The 23,071-nt window shown below is 38.4% G+C and overlaps 1 long non-coding RNA gene across 3 annotated transcripts; it reads left to right on the top strand.

Annotated features, from left to right (window-relative positions):
* The first annotated feature begins 147 nt into the window (after positions 1 to 147).
* LOC141776011 (uncharacterized) lies at positions 148 to 5,531 on the top strand. Of its 3 annotated transcripts, none has more exons than XR_012595713.1 (2): positions 148 to 1,864; positions 4,879 to 5,531. It is a non-coding gene; the product is annotated as an uncharacterized LOC141776011 (long non-coding RNA). The 3 variants fall into 3 exon arrangements; XR_012595712.1 differs by having other exon boundaries at positions 4,402 to 5,531; XR_012595711.1 differs by lacking the exon at positions 148 to 1,864 and adding an exon at positions 4,080 to 4,242 and having other exon boundaries at positions 4,402 to 5,531.
* Positions 5,532 to 23,071: the final 17,540 nt, after the last annotated feature.

The raw sequence follows: 23,071 nt of genomic DNA, 5'->3' as shown, positions 1-23,071 counted from the left end.
TTTAATAAACTCAGTCATGTTAATGTTGGTGTGTGTTTTCTTTTGTATTGAACTTTAAATGGCTGTTGTAAACTACACAGTAGTGTAAAAAAAATCTATAGTCATAAATAGTTTGTAATATATTTATTTATTCTGCTGTATGTTGGTGCAAACACCAAGTAGAAAAATAAGTCAAAAAAGTATAGATAATTCTGTGCAACAGTAACTGATTTGCATTTACTATGTGCACGACTGCACAAAGTTACAATCAAACAGTATTTATAGATGTATTCTGTTCTCTGTTCAATGCTTTTATGTAATGATGAGTCTGATTACAGCACAAACACAACTTTAGATGACTGGAACACTAAGGATGCCAGCTACCGTAAAACCCTGAAGAAGAAGACATTTTGGTGGGTAGCCAGCAGCGGTGAAATGTTGCGATCGTCATTTCCGGTAAGTGCAGAGTTTTTGATTTGAGACGACCACACCCTGTTGAAATTCATGCACTATTCAAGTAAGTACAGAGTGCATACAGTGCATAACATTGAAGTGTACTTGCGGAAGTACGTGGATTGGAACACAGCGCAGTTTTCTCTCAGAACAATTGAATTACAATATGTATATCTTCTTGTTATCTGGCTTAACTAACTCTAACAAACCCAATCCCGCTAAGCTGTCCTACAACGCTGGTTATCAAGTTGGTAAATCAACCCGGGGCTTTTCAATCTGGCTATGAGAAAGCTCACATAAAATGGGTGGTGTTTGTAGCATATAACCAATCACAGACATGGACAAGCATGCTGCTAAAATATACTCACAGTTGACAATCTCTACTCAGTTGGATAACATACATATTTTTTTCTTCAAAATAATGCTTCTTTTAAAGAATATGGCTGTTATTGATCTGTATTTCTTTATAACTTTAAAAAAATTATTGTCATAACATACTTGATCATTGTATCTCCCATGCCAGGTAAATAGGAGTTGGATGCAACTCGCATTGCTCAACACACAGCTTCACAACGTACACCAGACACTGCTGCACAACAACACTGCCACTTTTCTGGATATTTAAATTTAGTTTTCCATACATCATTTTGAATATTCATACATATCCTTTTATGTATTACAGTGATGTCATCGTCCTTTGATGTGATGTCATCGTCCTTTGATGTGATGTCATCGTCCTTTGATGTTTTCACACATTCTGGAACATTAGGCTAATTTGGGTAGACATTTGAAGCGTGCTGCTAAAATACACTCACAGTTGACAATCTCTACTCAGTTGGATATTTGTAACATACATATTTTTTTCTTCAAAATAATGCTTCTTTTCAAGAATATGGATGGTATTAATCTGTATTTGTTTTTAACTTTAAAAAAACAATTATTGTCATAAAAAACTTGATCATTGTATCTCCAATGCCAGGTAAATATGAGTTGGATGCGACTCGCATTGCTCAAAAAACAGCTTCACAACGGTCACCAGACACCGCTGCACAGCAACACTGCCACTTTTCTGGACATTTAAATTTAGTTTTCCATACGTCATTTTGAATATTCATACATATCCTTTTATGTATTACAGGGATGTCATCGTCCTTTGATGTGATGTCATCGTCCTTTGATGTGATGTGATCGTCCTTTGATGTTTTCACACATTCTGGAACATTAGGCTAATTTGGGTAGACATTTGAAGCGTGCTGCTAAAATACACTCACAGTTGACAATCTCTACTCAGTTGGATATTTGTAACACATATTTTTTTCTTCAAAATAATGCTTCTTTTCAAGAATATGGCTGGTATTAATCTGTATTTGTTTTTAACTTTAAAAACAAATTATTGTCATGAAATACTTGATCATTGTATCTCCCATGCCAGGTAAATAGGAGTTGGATGCAACTCGCTTTGCTCAACACACAGCTTCACAACGTCCACCAGGGACTGCTGCACAGCAACACTGCCACTTTTCTGGACATTTAAATTTAGTTTTCCATACGTCATTTTGAATATTCATACATATCCTTTTATGTATTACAGTGATGTCATCGTCCTTTGATGTGATGTCATCGTCCTTTGTTGTGATGTCTTCCTCCTTTGATGTGATGTCATCGTCCTTTGATGTGATGTCATAGTCCTTTGATGTGATGTAATCGTCCTTTGATGTGATGTCATCGTCCTTTGATGTTTTCACACATTCTGGAACATTAGGCTAGTTTGGATCGACACATTGTAGCATGCTGCCACAATCCACTCACAGTTGACAATCTCTACTCAGTTGGATATTTGTAACATACATATTTTTTTCTTCAAAATAATGCTTCTTTTCAAGAATATGGATGGTATTAATCTGTATTTGTTTTTAACTTTAAAAAAAATTATTGTCATAACATACTTGATCATTGTATCTCCCATGCAAGGTAAATAGGAGTTGGATGCAACTCGCATTGCTCAACACACAGCTTCACAACGGTCACCAGACACTGCTGCGCATCAACACTGCCACTTTTCTGGACATTTAAATTTAGTTTTCCATACGTCATTTTGAAAATTCATACATATCCTTTTAAATATTACAGTGATGTCATCATCCTTTGATGTGATGTCTTCGTCCTTTGATGTGATGATATCGTCCTTTGATGTGATGTCATCGTCCTTTGGTGTTGTCACACATTCTGGAACATTAGGCTAGTTTGGGTAGACACTTGAAGCGTGCTGCTACAATACATTCACAGTTGACAATCTCTACTCAGTTGGATATTTGTAACATGCGTATTTCTTTCTTCAAAATAATGCTTCTTTTCAAGAATATGGCTGGTATTAATCTGTATTTGTTTTTAACTTTAAAAACTAATTATTGTCATGAAATAATTGATCATTGTATCTCCCATGACAGGTAAATACGAGTTGGATGCAACTCGCATTACTCAACACACAGCTTCACAATGTACACCAGACACTGCTGCACAGCAACATTGCCACTTTTCTGGACATTTAAATTTAGTTTTCCATATGTCATTTTGAATGTTCATACATATCCTTTTATGTATTACAGTGATGTCATCGTCCTTTGATGTGATGTCATCGTCCTTTGTTGTGATGTCTTCCTCCTTTGATGTGATGTCATCGTCCTTTGATGTTTTCACACATTCTGGAACATTAGGCTAGTTTGGATAAACACATTGAAGCGTGCTGCCGCAATTCACTCACAGTTGACAATCTCTACTCAGTTGGATATTTGTAACATACATATTTTTTTTTTTAAATAATGCTTCTTTTCAAGAATATGGCTGTTATTGATCTGTATTTCTTTATAACTTTAAAAAAAATTATTGTCATAACATACTTGATCATTGTATCTCCCATGCCAGGTTAATAGGAGTTGGATGCAACTCGCATTGCTCAACACACAGCTTCACAACGTACACCAGACACTGCTGCACAGCAACACTGCCACTTTTCTGGACATTTAAATTTAGTTTTCCATACGTCATTTCGAATATTTATACATATCCTTTTATGTATTAAAGTGATGTCATCATCCTTTGATGTTTTCACACATTTTGGAACATTAGGCTAGTTTGGATAAACACATTGAAGCGTGCTGCCACAATTCACTCACAGTTGACAATCTCTACTCAGTTGGATATTTGTAACATACATATTTTTTTTTTTAAATAATGCTTCTTTTCAAGAATATGGCTGTTATTGATCTGTATTTCTTTATAACTTTAAAAAAAAATATTGTCATAACATACTTGATCATTGTATCTCCCATGCCAGGTAAAGATGAGTTGGATGCAACTTGCATTGCTCAACACACAGCTTCATAACGGTCACCAGACACTGCTGCACAGCAACACTGCCACTTTTCTGGACATTTAAATTTAGTTTTCCATACGTCATTTTGAATATTCATACATATCCTTTTAAGTATTACAGTGATGTCATCGTCCTTTGATGTGATGTCATCATCCTTTGATGTGATGTCATCGGCCATTGATGTGATGTGATCGTCCTTTGTTGTTGTCACACACTCTGGAACATTAGGCTTGTTTGGATAGACACATTGAAGCGTGCCGCCATAATACACTGACAATTGACATCTCTACTCAGTTGGATATTTGTAACATACATATTTTTTTTTTCAAAATAATGCTTCTTTTCAAGAATATGGATGGTATTAATCTGTATTTGTTTTTAACTTTAAAAACTAATTATTGTCATGAAATACTTGATCATTGTATCTCCCATGCCAGGTAAATAGGAGTTGGATGCAACTCGCTTTGCTCAACACACAGCTTCACAACGTACACCAGACACTGCTGCACAGCAACACTGCCACTTTTCTGGACATTTAAATTTAGTTTTCCATACGTCATTTTGAATATTCATACATATAATTTTATGTATTACAGTGATGTCATCGTCCTTTGATGTGATGTCATCGTCCTTTGATGTGATGTCATCGTCCTTTAATGTGATGTCATCGTCCTTTGATGTTTTCACACATTCTGGAACATTAGGCTAATTTGGGTAGACATTTGAAGCGTGCTGCTAAAATACACTCACAGTTGACAATCTCTACTCAGTTGGATATTTGTAACATACATATTTGTTTCTTCAAAATAATGCTTCTTTTCAAGAATATGGCTGGTATTAATCTGTATTTGTTTTTAACTTTAAAAACTAAATTACTGTCATGAAATACTTGATCATTGTATCTCCCATTCCAGGTAAATAGGAGTTGGATGCAACTCGCATTGCTCAACACACAGCTTCACAATGTACACCAGACACTGCTGCACAGCAACACTGCCACTTTTCTGGACATTTAAATTTAGTTTTCCATACGTCATTTTGAATATTCATACATGTCTTTTCATGTACTACAGTGATGTCATCGTCCTTTGATGTGATGTCTTCGTCCTTTGATGTGATGTCATCGTCCTTTGATGTGATGTCATCGTCCTTTGATGTGATGTCATCGTCCTTTGATGTTTTCACACATTCTGGAACATTAGGCTAGTTTGGGTAAACACTTGAAGCGTGCTGCTACAACATACTCACAATTGACATCTCTACTCAGTTGGATATTTGTAACATACATATTTTTTTCTTCAAAATAATGCTTCTTTTCAAGAATATGGATGGTATTAATCTGTATTGGTTTTTAACTTAAAAAAAATAATTATTGTCAAAAAATACTTGATCATTGTATCTCCAATGCCAGGTAAATATGAGTTGGATGCAACTCGCATTGCTCGACACACAGCTTCACAACGTACACCAGACACTGCTGCACAGCAACACTGCCACTTTTCTGGACATTTAAATTTAGTTTTCCATACATCATTTTGAATATTCATACATATCCTTTTATGTATTACAGTGATGTCATCGTCCTTTGATGTGATGTCATCTTCCTTTGATGTGATGTCATCGTCCTTTGATGTGATGTCATCGTCCTTTGATGTTTTCACACATTCTGGAACATTAGGCTAGTTTGGATCGACACATTGTAGCATGCTGCCACAATACACTCACAGTTGACAATCTCTACTCAGTTGGATACTATTATGAATAGTAACAGTCTTTGGCGATTTAGACCCGATGTGAAATAATAAAGGGGAAGTGAAGCTGAAGTAGGATGTAGAAATATTCCCCCCGGGTCTAGACACTGGTGGTGGTGGTGGTGAAGACTGATGCAGATCCGATGAATGAAGTGGAGCAGGATTACTCTGATGTGATAAATCTGGAGGTGATGGGGTGGTGGAGGGTCACGATAGACCAGAGCAATAAGGAGGTCGCGATAGACCAGAGCAATAGAGAGGTCATAATAGACCAGCACATAATATAATAATAATAATAATAATACATTTTATTTAGTGGCGCCTTTCTGCACACCCAAGGACACCTTAAAAAGATCAATTAGAACATTGACAGATAAAACAATATAACAACAACGGGACATGAAAGAGACATGATTGTACAGACACATAGGATGGTTGATGATGAGAACTAGAGAGTGAATACGAATAATTACCTAAGCTGTGAATAATGGAAATAGCTGAATATAAGATATATATATATAAGAGTGTAGGAGTATCCAAAGGTAGTGAATTGATTGTAATGATCTGAATTAATTAATCTGAACAGATGATTTGATAAATGCCGAGGTCAGCTGTACAGGACCCAGATAAAATAGAGGGACGATTAGTAGCAATGCAGCAGCTAACTGAACACCACCACCAGTTATATGCATGAATATAGTTATATGCATGAATATAGTTATATGCATGAATATAGAGGATCTGCTGTTATTTGTGTGAAGGTCGTGATGACTTTCTGCAGAGGAACGCGTGATGCTTCCGTTCGATCTGAAGTGTACTAAGGCCAGATCCGATTCGATGATTAGTTGAATATGAGATAAGAAGAGAGTGTATGGTTATGAAAAGGTTGAGAATACGATGATAATAAATGAAAGCATTTATTAGAAATGATAATACGAAGCACTCGCCTGAAATATGATGAATATAAACATTTTGCAAAATAAAACGTGAATATGTAGTAATAATAACCCATACCTGATGAATTCCGAGGTCAGCTGCAACCGGAACCAGCCAAAAGGGACGATTAGCAGCATGCAGCCGCTAAACGAAAACCACCACCATTTATATGCATGAACATGAAGATCTGTTGAATGACGCCGAGGATCCGCAAATTGCTGTTGCCGCTGAGATAGGTCGTGATGACCCTCTGTGCAGATGAGCGAGTGATGCCTCCGTTCAATCCGAAGAGTTTACCATTGGGATGCCGACGATTGAGGGACACATGAACCAATGTGATTGTGCTCCGATGAAGGCCCCGACATGTAGCCCACGAGCCTATGATGAACGCTGGAGCCAGAGGGAGGCTGGCGCTGAGACCGTACCGTTATATTCTCCCCCCAAAAGAAACCCCACGGATGACGTGTCCGTGGAAACTGAGACTGTGTAATTTGCTTGCTCGTGAAGAAGAATGTATGCCGTTATGCCACTGCACAGGTGTGTGTGATGTTGAGATGAGGTCAGCCATGACTAAACGCTGTTTAAAGTGGATCGTGTGATCGAGCATATGTCAGAAGGCGACGCGTCCCCAGCCATATGTCCCAGTTGAACCGTAGCTGCACCGTGGTTATGAGTTGATGCCAGAGGTGACGTTGTTTCCACGTCGAATGCATTCGTCGAATGCATTCGTCGAATGCATTCGCATTCCCGGCGTCGGAACGCCGAAGCTTGTCGCAGCCATCGCATATATATATTAGCCATAAGGCTCTGTTGTTTCCGCGAGGCACTGGCCTTCCTTTACCACGATGTGACTTTTATTTATTTATTTCGAGCATGGTTTTGAATCTGCCTCCAGCTGCCGTCCATGAGAGCCACAAGACGTTCATTTGCCAACACCTACCGACTTTCAGACCAGTTTATGATTATTATGAATCATATTCTGTTACTGTAATGCCTACTTCTCTCTCAAATGTTTTCATAAACATTTTGTAGTGTACTGTTATCTGTAATTGTTCCCAACGCATCTGCAAGACCTCAACTCGGGAGGAAACAGGCAGTAAGAGCTGATCTGAGGTCTGCTGCCCCTCTGTCGTCTATGAGCCGGCTGTCATGAATCAATATTCTGTTACGTTAATGCTTATTTCTTTCCGCATATTTTCTCAGATCATCTTGTAGTGCACGGTTTAGCTGTAAGATGAGAAGGTTTGTGACGCCGCCGCCATTGTGAAATTGGTGAAGGAACACCGAGTTCTGTTCACACCCGATGGGAACGCTCTCTGATGAAAAGACCCGTGATTGGTCAAAGTCTCCCGTCGAGGGTTAGATCTTTTAAGCCTTAAAACGGAGCCATGAGGAGGAGCAGAAGTCTAGTTATCTCTCAGAACACTTGAATTACTATATGCTGAAAGGTTATGGAATTGTTCCCAATGCAGCCAATACTGACTCTGAGTTTTAACTGATATAATGACTATAATGTATTAACTTGCATTTAAGTCCAATTACACGGGACTTGTAGGGACGTACAAGCGCCACTAGATGGAGACAGCATGAAGACAGCGTATGAGACTTGCAGTGCTTATTACCGTAATACACGTATTTAAGTTTCCACGTGATTTGCGATGCTTTATGAATTATGCTGAGTGATATTTGTAGGGTTTAAAACACATAATGTTGTCGAGATTACCCAAGTAAACCGAAGTTTGATATATGTCACAGATTTAGGAACAGAAGGCTGATTCAGTCCAGAGTCTGTAACCCTGTACGCTGTAGAATTAGAGCGCACCGCTATTACAGTATTTACGGTATTAGTTCTCTTTGAGCCGTGATGCGCCGAGAGAATGAAAAGTGTTACAGTTTGAACAAACACCTCGAAAACTAGTTAAAAGACAGCTGGTTATCTACAAGTACTGGATCCCGTGAGACCACCGGTTTGATGTACCCGCTGAACTTGTGGATTTATTGAGCAGATGACTTTGAATCACGCCGGTTCTTCTGTGAGGAACCCGGAAATGTTTGAACTCTGACTGAATACGGAGCGGAAAGAATGATGCATGATATTGAAGCTATCCAAACCTCGAGTGCGATGTCTGTAGCCTGGAGTAGTGAACAAGAGGGAGAAACTCCTTTGCTGAGGATAAGACGTCGCTGGTTATACCACTGAGACTGGATTAAAGTACATGAACTATTTGCCGTTTGAATCGAGCTGCTCGCATCCGTTTGTGCTGAATACTGACGCTCTATTTGCCGTTTGCATCGAGCTCTCTTTACTATCGATGACTTTGAATCATGCCGGTTCTTCTGTGAGGAACCCGGAAATGTTTTAACTCTGACTGAATACGGAGCAGGATAAATGATGCATGATATTGAACTATCCAAACGTTATGACCACGTTTCCTCGATGGTGATATGTGGCCTCTTGCCAGGTAATATGAGGCTGGTGAATTTTGTGAAGCCTTTACCTTTAGATGAAGTGGCATGAACGTAGTGACGAGGCGGCTGTGATGAAGAAGCTAGACTCTGTTGAAAACGCTGAGCTGAATGCATAAAGTTTGCTGCATTCAACCGAGACTGCGAGTGCTATGTTTGTAGCCTGGAGTAGCAGAAGAAGCTGCCTAGTAGTGGACGAGAGGGAGAAACTCCTTTGCCGAGGATAAGACGTCGCTGGTTATAATACGAGACTGGATGAAGGTACGTGAATTTATTTGCCGTTTGCATCGAGCTGCTCGCATCCGTTTGAGCTGAATACTGACGCTCTATTTGCCGTTTGCATCGAGCTCTCTTTACTATCAATGACTTTGAATCACGTCGGTTCTTCTGTGAGGAACCCGGAAATGTTTTAACTCTGACTGAATGCGGAGCGAGATGAATGACGCACAGATATTGAAGCTATTCAAACATATGACGACGTTTCCTCGATGGTGATATGTGGCCTCTTGCCAGGTAATTTGAGGCTGTGAATTTTGTGAAGCCTTTACCTTTGTTGAAAACGCTGATGAGGCGTTAGCCTGAGCATATGAGCTGAATGCATAATGTTTGCTGGATTTACCCGAGACTGCGAGTGCGATGTTTGTAGCCTGGAGTAGCAGATGAGGCTGCCTGAGCAGTGAACCAGAGGGAGGAGAAACTCCTGTGCTGAGGATCAGACGTCGCTTGTTATACCACGAGACTGGATTAAAGTGAACTATTTGCCGTTTGCATCGAGCTCCTCGCGTCCGTTAGTGCTGAATGCTGACACTGAAAACTCATTGAGGAGAATGGTTTTTAAACTTTTGACAGCAGCATGTTATTGGTTGAGGGAGATATGGCAAGCTCTGATTGGTCACTGAAAAGAGAGACGCCCATAATCAGCTGACATATTAATAGCCCATGAGAGAGAGAACCAGAATGAATGAGAATGAATGACCTTGCACCCCTAGTCTTCTTGTCTGAATTTACGCATAAGCTTCATTTGTTTTTAACTTTAAAAACAAATTATTGTCATGAAATACTTGATCATTGTATCTCCCATGCCAGGTAAATAGGAGTTGGATGCAACTCACATTGCTCAACACACAGCTTCACAATGTACACCAGACACTGCTGCACAGCAACACTGCCACTTTTCTGGACATTTAAATTTAGTTTTCCATACATCATTTTGAATATTCATACATATCCTTTTAAGTATTACAGTGATGTCATCGTCCTTTGATGTGATGTGATCGTCCTTTGATGTTGTCACACATTCTGGAACATTAGGCTAGTTTGGAAAGACACATTGAAGCGTGCTGCCACAATACACTCACAGTTGACAATCTCTACTCAGTTGGATATTAGTAACATACATATTTTTTTCTTCAAAATAATGCTTCTTTTCAAGAATATGGATGGTATTAATCTGTATTTGTTTTTAACTTTAAAAACAAATTATTGTCATGAAATACTTGATCATTGTATCTCACATGCCAGGTTAATAGGAGTTGGATGCAACTCGCATTTCTCAACACACTGCTTCACAACGGTCACCAGACACTGCTGCACAGCTACACTGCCACTTTTCTGGACATTTAAATTTAGTTTTCCTTACGTCATTTTGAATATTCATACATATCCTTTTAAGTATTACAGTGATGTCATCGTCCTATGATGTGATGTCATCGTACTTTGATGTGATGTTATCGTCCATTGATGTTTTCACACATTCTGGAACATTAGGCTAGTTTGGATAGACACATTGAAGCGTGCTGCCACAATACACTCACAGTTGACAATCTCTACTCAGTTGGATATTTGTAACATACATATTTGTTTCTTCAAAATAATGCTTCTTTTAAACAATATGGCTGATATTGATCTGTATTTGTTTATAACTTTAAAAAATAATTATTGTCATAAATTACTTGATCATTGTATCTCCCATGCCAGGTAAATATGAGTTGGATGCAACTCGCATTGCTCAACACACAGCTTCACAACGGTCACCAGACACTGCTGCACAGCAACACTGCCACTTTTCTGGACATTTAAATTTAGTTTTCTATACGTCATTTTGAATATTCATACATATCCTTTTAAGTATTACAGTGATGTCATCGTCCTTTGATGTGATGTCATCGTCCTTTGATGTGATGTGATCGTCCTTTGATGTTGTCACACATTCTGGAACATTAGGCTAGTTTGGAAAGACACATTGAAGCGTGCTGCCACAATACACTCACAGTTGACAATCTCTACTCAGTTGGATATTAGTAACATACATATTTTTTTCTTCAAAATAATGCTTCTTTTCAAGAATATGGCTGGTATTAATCTGTATTTGTTTTTAACTTTAAAAACTAATTATTGTCATGAAATACTTGATCATTGTATCTCCCATGACAGGTAAATACGAGTTGGATGCAACTCGCATTGCTCAACACACAGCTTGACAATGTACACCAGACACTGCTGCACAGCAACACTGCCACTTTTCTGGACATTTAAATTTAGCTTTCCATACCTCATTTCGAATATTCATACATATCCTTTTATTTATTACAGTGATGTCATCATCCTTTGATGTGATGTCATCGTCCTTTGATGTGATGTCATCGTCCTTTGATGTGATGTCATCGTCCTTTGATGTTTTCACACATTTTGGAGCATTAGGCTAGTTTGGATAGACACATTGAAGCGTGCTGCCACAATACACTCACAGTTCACAATCTCTACTCAGTTGGATATTTTTAACATACATATTTCTTTCTACAAAATAATGCTTCTTTTCAACAATATGGCTGTTATTGATCTGTATTTCTTTATAACTTTAAAAAAAATTATTGTCATAACATACTTGATCATTGTATGTCCCATGACAAGTAAATATGAGTTGGATGCAACTCGCATTTCTCAACACACAGCTTCACAACGGTCACCAGACACTGCTGCACAGCTACACTGCCACTTTTCTGGACATTTAAATTTAGTTTTCCTTACGTCATTTTGAATATTCATACATTTCATTTTAAGTATTACAGTGATGTCATCGTCCTATGATGTGATGTCATCGTACTTTGATGTGATGTTATCGTCCATTGATGTTTTCACACATTCTGGAACATTAGGCTAGTTTGGATCGACACATTGTAGCGTGCTGCCACAATACACTCACAGTTGACAATCTCTACTCAGTTGGATATTTGTAACATACATATTTTTTTCTTCAAAATAATGCTTCTTTTCAAGAATATGGCTGTTATTGTTCTGTATTTCTTTATAACTTTAAAAAAAAATTATTGTCATAACAAACATGATCATTGTATCTCCCATGCCAGGTAAATATGAGTTGGATGCAACTCGCATTGCTCAACACACAGCTTCACAACGGTCACCAGACACTGCTGAACAGAAACACTGCCACTTTTCTGGACATTTAAATGTAGTTTTCCATACGTCATTTTGAATATTCATACATATCCTTTTAAGTGTTACAGTGATGTCATCGTCCTTTGATGTGGTGTCATCGTCCTTTGATGTGATGTCATCGTACTTTGATGTGATGTCATCGTCCATTGATGTTTTCACACATTCTGGAACATTAGGCTAGTTTGGATAGACACATTGAAGCGTGCTGCCACAATACACTCACAGTTGACAATCTCTACTCAGTTGGATATTTGTAACATACATATTTGTTTCTTCAAAATAATACTTCTTTTAAACAATATGGCTGTTATTGATCTGTATTTCTTCATAACTTTAAAAAAAAATATTGTCATAACATACTTGATCATTGTATCTCCCATGCCAGGTAAATTGGAGTTGGATGCAACTCGCATTGCTCAACACACAGCTTCACAACGTACACCAGACACTGCTGCACAGCAACACTGCCACTTTTCTGGACATTTAAATTTAGTTTTCCATACATCATTTTGAATATTCATACATATCATTTTAAGTATTACAGTGATGTCATCGTCCTTTGATGTGATGCCATCGTCCTTTGATGTGATGTCATCGTCCTTTGATGTTTTCACACATTCTGGAACATTAGGCTAGTTTGGATCGACACATTGTAGCGTGCTGCCACAATACACTCACAGTTGACATCTCTACTCAGTTGGATATTTGTAACATACATATTTTTTTCTTCAAAATAATGCTTCTTTTCAAGAATATGGCTGTTATTGATCTGTATTTCTTTATAATTTAAAAAAAAATTATTGTCATAAAATACTTGATCATTGTATGTCCCATGACAGGTAAATATGAGTTGGATGCAACTCGCATTTCTCAACACACTGCTTCACAACGGTCACCAGACACTGCTGCACAGCTACACTGCCACTTTTCTGGACATTTAAATTTAGTTTTCCTTACGTCATTTTGAATATTCATACATATCATTTTAAGTATTACAGTGATGTCATCGTCCTATGATGTGATGTCATCGTACTTTGATGTGATGTTATCGTCCATTGATGTTTTCACACATTCTGGAACATTAGGCTAGTTTGGATAGACACATTGAAGCGTGCTGCCACAATACACTCACAGTTGACAATCTCTACTCAGTTGGATATTTGTAACATACATATTTGTTTCTTCAAAATAATGCTTCTTTTAAACAATATGGCTGATATTGATCTGTATTTGTTTATAACTTTAAAAAAAAATTATTGTCATAAAATACTTGATCATTGTATCTCCCATGCCAGGTAAATATGAGTTGGATGCAACTCGCATTGCTCAACACACAGCTTCACAACGGTCACCAGACACTGCTGCACAGAAACACTGCCACTTTTCTGGACATTTAAATTTAGTTTTCCATACATCATTTTGAATATTCATACATATCCTTTTAAGTATTACAGTGATGTCATCGTCCATTGATGTCTTCACACATTCTGGAACATTAGGCTAGTTTGGATAGACACATTGAAGCGTGCTGCCACAATACACTCACAGTTGACAATCTCTACTCAGTTGGATATTTGTAACATGCGTATTTTTTTCTTCAAAATAATACTTCTTTTAAACAATATGGCTGTTATTGATCTGTATTTCTTCATAACTTTAAAAAAAAATATTGTCATAACATACTTGATCATTGTATCTCCCATGCCAGGTAAATTGGAGTTGGATGCAACTCGCATTGCTCAACACACAGCTTCACAACGTACACCAGATACTGCTGCACAGCAACACTGCCACTTTTCTGGACATTTAAATTTAGTTTTCCATACGTCATTTTGAATATTCATACATATAATTTTATGTATTACAGTGATGTCATCGTCCTTTGATGTGATGTCATCGTCCTTTGATGTGATGTCATCGTCCTTTAATGTGATGTCATCGTCCTTTGATGTTTTCACACATTCTGGAACATTAGGCTAATTTGGGTAGACATTTGAAGCGTGCTGCTAAAATACACTCACAGTTAACAATCTCTACTCAGTTGGATATTTGTAACATACATATTTGTTTCTTCAAAATAATGCTTCTTTTCAAGAATATGGCTGGTATTAATCTGTATTTGTTTTTAACTTTAAAAACTAAATTACTGTCATGAAATACTTGATCATTGTATCTCCCATTCCAGGTAAATAGGAGTTGGATGCAACTCGCATTGCTCAACACACAGCTTCACAATGTACATCAGACACTGCTGCACAGCAACACTGCCACTTTTCTGGACATTTAAATTTAGTTTTCCATACGTCATTTTGAATATTCATACATGTCTTTTCATGTACTACAGTGATGTCATCGTCCTTTAATGAGATGTCATCGTCCTTTGATGTGATGTCTTCGTCCTTTGATGTGATGTCATCGTCCTTTGATGTTTTCACACATTCTGGAACATTAGGCTAATTTGGATCGACACATTGTAGCATGCTGCCACAATACACTCACAGTTGACAGTCTCTACTCATTTGGATATTTGTAACATACATATTTTTTTCTTCAAAATAATCCTTCTTTTCAAGAATATGGCTGGTATTAATCTGTATTTGTTTTTAACTATAAAAACAAATTATTGTCATGAAATACTTGATCATTGTATCTCCCATGCCAGGTAAATTGGAGTTGGATGCAACTCGCATTGCTCAACACACAGCTTCACAACGTACACCAGACACTGCTGCACAGCAACACTGCCACTTTTTTGGACATTTAAATTTAGTTTTCCATACGTCATTTTGAATATTCATACATATAATTGTATGTATTACAGTCATGTCATCGTCCTTTGATGTGATGTCATCGTCCTTTGATGTGATGTCATCGTCCTTTAATGTGATGTCATCGTCCTTTGATGTTTTCACACATTTTGGAGCATTAGGCTAGTTTGGATAGACACATTGAAGCGTGCTGCCACAATACACTCACAGTTCACAATCTCTACTCAGTTGGATATTTTTAACATACATATTTCTTTCTACAAAATAATGCTTCTTTTCAACAATATGGCTGTTATTGATCTGTATTTCTTTATAACTTTAAAAAAAATTATTGTCATAACATACTTGATTATTGTATGTCCCATGACAAGTAAATATGAGTTGGATGCAACTCGCATTTCTCAACACACAGCTTCACAACGGTCACCAGACACTGCTGCACAGCTACACTGCCACTTTTCTGGACATTTAAATTTAGTTTTCCTTACGTCATTTTGAATATTCATACATATCATTTTAAGTTTGCAGATCGGTGTGCTGAGGATCTCATCGCTGCTTTTTGCAGATGATGTGGTCCTGTTGGCATCATCGGTCTGCGACCTCCAGCACTCACTGGATCGGTTCGCAGCCGAGTGTGACGCAGTCGGGATGAGAATCAGCACCTCTAAATCTGAGGCCATGGTTCTCAGCAGGAAACCGGTGGTTTGCCTACTCCGGGTAGGGAATGAGTCCTTACCCCAAGTGAAGGAGTTTAAGTATCTCGGGGTCTTGTTCGCGAGTGAGGGGACGATGGAACGTGAGATTGGTCGGAGAATCGGAGCAGCAGGGGCGGTATTGCATTCGCTTTACCGCACCGTTGTGACGAAAAGAGAGCTGAGCCGGAAGGCAAAGCTCTCGATCTACCGTTCAATCTTCGTTCCTACTCTCACCTATGGTCATGAGGGTTGGGTCATGACCGAAAGAACGAGGTCGCGGGTGCAAGCGGCCGAAATGGGTTTCCTCAGGAGGGTGGCTGGCGTCTCCCTTAGAGATAGGGTAAGAAGCTCAGTCATCCGTGAGGGACTCGGAGTAGAGTCCTTGCTCCTTTGCGTCGAAAGGAGCCAGTTGAGGTGGTTCGGGCATCTAGCACGGATGCCTCCTGGGCGCCTCCCTTGGGAGGTGTTCCAGGCACGACCAGCTGGGAGGAGACCACGGGGAAGACCCAGGACTAGATGGAGAGATTATATCTCTACTCTGGCCTGGGAACGCCTCAGGATCCCCCAGTCAGAGCTGGTTAATGTGTCCCGGGAAAGGGAAGTTTGGGGTCCCCTGCTGGAGCTGTTGCCCCCGCGACCCGATCCCGGATAAGCGGTTGAAGATGGATGGATGGATCATTTTAAGTATTACAGTGATGTCATCGTCCTATGATGTGATGTCATCGTACTTTGATGTGATGTTATCGTCCATTGATGTTTTCACACATTCTGGAACATTAGGCTAGTTTGGATAGACACATTGAAGCGTGCTGCCACAATACACTCACAGTTGACAATCTCTACTCAGTTGGATATTTGTAACATACATATTTGTTTCTTCAAAATAATGCTTCTTTTAAACAATATGGCTGATATTGATCTGTATTTGTTTATAACTTTAAAAAATAATTATTGTCATAAAATACTTGATCATTGTATCTCCCATGCCAGGTAAATATGAGTTGGATGCAACTCGCATTGCTCAACACACAGCTTCACAACGGTCACCAGACACTGCTGCACATCAACACTGCCACTTTTCTGGACATTTAAATTTAGTTTTCTATACGTCATTTTGAATATTCATACATATCCTTTTAAGTATTACAGTGATGTCATCGTCCTTTGATGTGATGTCATCGTCCTTTGATGTGATGTGATCGTCCTTTGATGTTGTCACACATTCTGGAACATTAGGCTAGTTTGGAAAGACACATTGAAGCGTGCTGCCACAATACACTCACAGTTGACAATCTCTACTCAGTTGGATATTAGTAACATACATATTTTTTTCTTCAAAATAATGCTTCTTTTCAAGAATATGGCTGGTATTAATCTGTATTTGTTTTTAACTTTAAAAACTAATTATTGTCATGAAATACTTGATCATTGTATCTCCCATGACAGGTAAATACGAGTTGGATGCAACTCGCATTGCTCAACACACAGCTTCACATTGTACACCAGACACTGCTGCACAGCAACACTGCCACTTTTCTGGACATTTAAATTTAGCTTTCCATACCTCATTTCGAATATTCATACATATCCTTTTATTTATTACAGTGATGTCATCATCCTTTGATGTGATGTCATCGTCCTTTGATGTGATGTCATCGTCCTTTGATGTTTTCACACATTTTGGAGCATTAGGCTAGTTTGGATAGACACATTGAAGCGTGCTGCCACAATACACTCACAGTTCACAATCTCTACTCAGTTGGATATTTTTAACATACATATTTCTTTCTACAAAATAATGCTTCTTTTCAACAATATGGCTGTTATTGATCTGTATTTCTTTATAACTTTAAAAAAAATTATTGTCATAACATACTTGATCATTGTATGTCCCATGTCAAGTAAATATGAGTTGGATGCAACTCGCATTTCTCAACACACAGCTTCACAACGGTCACCAGACACTGCTGCACAGCTACACTGCCACTTTTCTGGACATTTAAATTTAGTTTTCCTTACGTCATTTTGAATATTCATACATATCATTTTAAGTATTACAGTGATGTCATCGTCCTATGATGTGATGTCATCGTACTTTGATGTGATGTTATCGTCCATTGATGTTTTCACACATTCTGGAACATTAGGCTAGTTTGGATCGACACATTGTAGCGTGCTGCCACAATACACTCACAGTTGACAATCTCTACTCAGTTGGATATTTGTAACATACATATTTTTTTCTTCAAAATAATGCTTCTTTTCAAGAATATGGCTGTTATTGATCTGTATTTCTTTATAACTTTAAAAAAAAATTATTGTCATAACAAACATGATCATTGTATCTCCCATGCCAGGTAAATATGAGTTGGATGCAACTCGCATTGCTCAACACACAGCTTCACAACGGTCACCAGACACTGCTGAACAGAAACACTGCCACTTTTCTGGACATTTAAATGTAGTTTTCCATACGTCATTTTGAATATTCATACATATCCTTTTAAGTGTTAGAGTGATGTCATCGTCCTTTGATGTGGTGTCATCGTCCTTTGATGTGATGTCATCGTACTTTGATGTGATGTCATCGTCCATTGATGTTTTCACACATTCTGGAACATTAGGCTAGTTTGGATAGACACATTGAAGCGTGCTGCCACAATACACTCACAGTTGACAATCTCTACTCAGTTGGATATTTGTAACATACATATTTGTTTCTTCAAAATAATACTTCTTTTAAACAATATGGCTGTTATTGATCTGTATTTCTTCATAACTTTAAAAAAAAATATTGTCATAACATACTTGATCATTGTATCTCCCATGCCAGGTAAATTGGAGTTGGATGCAACTCGCATTGCTCAACACACAGCTTCACAACGTACACCAGACACTGCTGCACAGCAACACTGCCACTTTTCTGGACATTTAAATTTAGTTTTCCTTACGTCATTTTGAATATTCATACATATCATTTTAAGTATTACAGTGATGTCATCGTCCTATGATGTGATGTCATCGTACTTTGATGTGATGTTATCGTCCATTGATGTTTTCACACATTCTGGAACATTAGGCTAGTTTGGATAGACACATTGAAGCGTGCTGCCACAATACACTCACAGTTGACAATCTCTACTCAGTTGGATATTTGTAACATACATATTTGTTTCTTCAAAATAATACTTCTTTTAAACAATATGGCTGTTATTTATCTGTATTTCTTCATAACTTTAAAAAAAAATATTGTCATAACATACTTGATCATTGTATCTCCCATGCCAGGTAAATATGAGTTGGATGCAACTCGCATTGCTCAACACACAGCTTCACAATGTACATCAGACACTGCTGCACAGCAACACTGCCACTTTTCTGGACATTTAAACTTAGTTTTCCATACGTCATTTTGAATATTCATACATGTCTTTTCATGTACTACAGTGATGTCATCGTCCTTTAATGAGATGTCATCGTCCTTTGATGTGATGTCTTCGTCCTTTGATGTGATGTCTTCGTCCTTTGATGTTTTCACACATTCTGGAACATTAGGCTAATTTGGATCGACACATTGTAGCGTGCTGCCACAATACACTCACAGTTGACAGTCTCTACTCATTTGGATATTTGTAACATACATATTTTTTTCTTCAAAATAATCCTTCTTTTCAAGAATATGGCTGGTATTAATCTGTATTTGTTTTTAACTATAAAAACAAATTATTGTCATGAAATACTTGATCATTGTATCTCCCATGCCAGGTAAATTGGAGTTGGATGCAACTCGCATTGCTCAACACACAGCTTCACAACGTACACCAGACACTGCTGCACAGCAACACTGCCACTTTTCTGGACATTTAAATTTAGTTTTCCATACATCATTTTGAATATTCATACATATAATTTTATGTATTACAGTGATGTCATCGTCCTTTGATGTGATGTCATCGTCCTTTGATGTGATGTCATCGTCCTTTAATGTGATGTCATCGTCCTATGATGTTTTCACACATTCTGGAACATTAGGCTAATTTGGGTAGACATTTGAAGCGTGCTGCTAAAATACACTCACAGTTGACAATCTCTACTCAGTTGGATATTTGTAACATACATATTTGTTTCTTCAAAATAATGCTTCTTTTCAAGGCTGGTATTAATCTGTATTTGTTTTTAACTTTAAAAACTAAATTACTGTCATGAAATACATGATCATTGTATCTCCCATTCCAGGTAAATAGGAGTTGGATGCATCTCGCATTGCTCAACACACAGCTTCACAATGTACATCAGACACTGCTGCACAGCAACACTGCAACTTTTCTGGACATTTAAATTTAGTTTTCCATAGGTCATTTCGAATATTCATACATATCATTTTAATGCATTACAGTGATTTCATCGTCCTTTGATGTGATGTCTTCGTCCTTTGATGTGATGTCATCGTCCTTTGATGTGATGTCATTGTCCTTTGATGTGATGTCATCGTCCTTTGATGTTTTCACACATTTTGGAGCATTAGGCTAGTTTGGATAGACACATTGAAGCGTGCTGCCACAATACACTCACAGTTCACAATCTCTACTCAGTTGGATATTTTTAACATACATATTTCTTTCTACAAAATAATGCTTCTTTTCAACAATATGGCTGTTATTGATCTGTATTTCTTTATAACTTTAAAAAAAATTATTGTCATAACATACTTGATCATTGTATGTCCCATGACAAGTAAATATGAGTTGGATGCAACTCGCATTTCTCAACACACAGCTTCACAACGGTCACCAGACACTGCTGCACAGCTACACTGCCACTTTTCTGGACATTTAAATTTAGTTTTCCTTACGTCATTTTGAATATTCATACATATCATTTTAAGTTTGCAGATCGGTGTGCTGAGGATCTCATCGCTGCTTTTTGCAGATGATGTGGTCCTGTTGGCATCATCGGTCTGCGACCTCCAGCACTCACTGGATCGGTTCGCAGCCGAGTGTGACGCAGTCGGGATGAGAATCAGCACCTCTAAATCTGAGGCCATGGTTCTCAGCAGGAAACCGGTGGTTTGCCTACTCCGGGTAGGAAATGAGTCCTTACCCCAAGTGAAGGAGTTTAAGTATCTCGGGGTCTTGTTCGCGAGTGAGGGGACGATGGAACGTGAGATTGGTCGGAGAATCGGAGCAGCAGGGGCGGTATTGCATTCGCTTTACCGCACCATTGTGACGAAAAGAGAGCTGAGCCGGAAGGCAAAGCCCTCGATCTACCGTTCAATCTTCGTTCCTACTCTCACCTATGGTCATGAGGGTTGGGTCATGACCGAAAGAACGAGGTCGCGGGTGCAAGCGGCCGAAATGGGTTTCCTCAGGAGGGTGGCTGGCGTCTCCCTTAGAGATAGGGTAAGAAGCTCAGTCATCCGTGAGGGACTCGGAGTAGAGTCCTTGCTCCTTTGCGTCGAAAGGAGCCAGTTGAGGTGGTTCGGGCATCTAGCACGGATGCCTCCTGGGCGCCTCCCTTGGGAGGTGTTCCAGGCACGACCAGCTGGGAGGAGACCACGGGGAAGACCCAGGACTAGATGGAGAGATTATATCTCTACTCTGGCCTGGGAACGCCTCGGGATCCCCCAGTCAGAGCTGGTTAATGTGGCCCGGGAAAGGGAAGTTTGGGGTCCCCTGCTGGAGCTGTTGCCCCCGCGACCTGATCCCGGATAAGCGGTTGAAGATGGATGGATGGATCATTTTAAGTATTACAGTGATGTCATCGTCCTATGATGTGATGTTATCGTCCATTGATGTTTTCACACATTCTGGAACATTAGGCTAGTTTGGATCGACACATTGTAGCGTGCTGCCACAATACACTCACAGTTGACAATCTCTACTCAGTTGGATATTTGTAACATACATATTTTTTTCTTCAAAATAATGCTTCTTTTCAAGAATATGGCTGTTATTGATCTGTATTTCTTTATAACTTTAAAAAAAAATTATTGTCATAACAAACATGATCATTGTATCTCCCATGCAAGGTAAATATGAGTTGGATGCAACTCGCATTGCTCAACACACAGCTTCACAACGGTCACCAGACACTGCTGAACAGAAACACTGCCACTTTTCTGGACATTTAAATGTAGTTTTCCATACGTCATTTTGAATATTCATACATATCCTTTTAAGTGTTACAGTGATGTCATCGTCCTTTGATGTGATGTCATCGTCCTTTGATGTGATGTCATCGTACTTTGATGTGATGTTATCGTCCATTGATGTTTTCACACATTCTTGAACATTAGGCTAGTTTGGATAGACACATTGAAGCGTGCTGCCACAATACACTCACAGTTGACAATCTCTACTCAGTTGGATATTTGTAACATACATATTTGTTTCTTCAAAATAATACTTCTTTTAAACAATATGGCTGTTATTTATCTGTATTTCTTCATAACTTTAAAAAAAAATATTGTCATAACATACTTGATCATTGTATCTCCCATGCCAGGTAAATATGAGTTGGATGCAACTCGCATTGCTCAACACACAGCTTCACAACGGTCACCAGACACTGCTGCACAGAAACACTGCCACTTTTCTGGACATTTAAATTTAGTTTTCCATACATCATTTTGAATATTCATACATATCCTTTTAAGTATTACAGTGATGCCATCGTCCTTTGATGTGATGTCATCGTACTTTGATGTGATGTTATCGTCCATTGATGTTGTCACACATTCTGGAACATTAGGCTTAAAAAAAAATTAAGTCATAAAATACTTGATCATTGTATCTCCAATGCCAGGTAAATACGAATTGGATGCAACTCGCATTGCTCAACACACAGCTTCACAATGTCCACCAGATACTGCTACACAGCAACACTGCCACTTTTCTGGACATTTAAATTTAGTTTTCCATACGTCATTTTGAATATTCATACATATCATTTTAAGTATTACAGTGATGTCATCGTCCTTTGATGTGATGCCATCGTCCTTTGATGTGATGTCATCGTCCTTTGATGTTTTCACACATTCTGGAACATTAGGCTAGTTTGGATCGACACATTGTAGCGTGCTGCCACAATACACTCACAGTTGACATCTCTACTCAGTTGGATATTTGTAACATACATATTTTTTTCTTCAAAATAATGCTTCTTTTCAAGAATATGGCTGTTATTGATCTGTAT

The sequence above is a fragment of the Sebastes fasciatus genome, chromosome 1 (genome assembly GCF_043250625.1).
Source record: "Sebastes fasciatus isolate fSebFas1 chromosome 1, fSebFas1.pri, whole genome shotgun sequence".
Classification (NCBI taxonomy): Eukaryota; Metazoa; Chordata; class Actinopteri; order Perciformes; family Sebastidae; genus Sebastes; species Sebastes fasciatus.
This window is presented reverse-complemented; position numbering and strand designations above follow the sequence as displayed.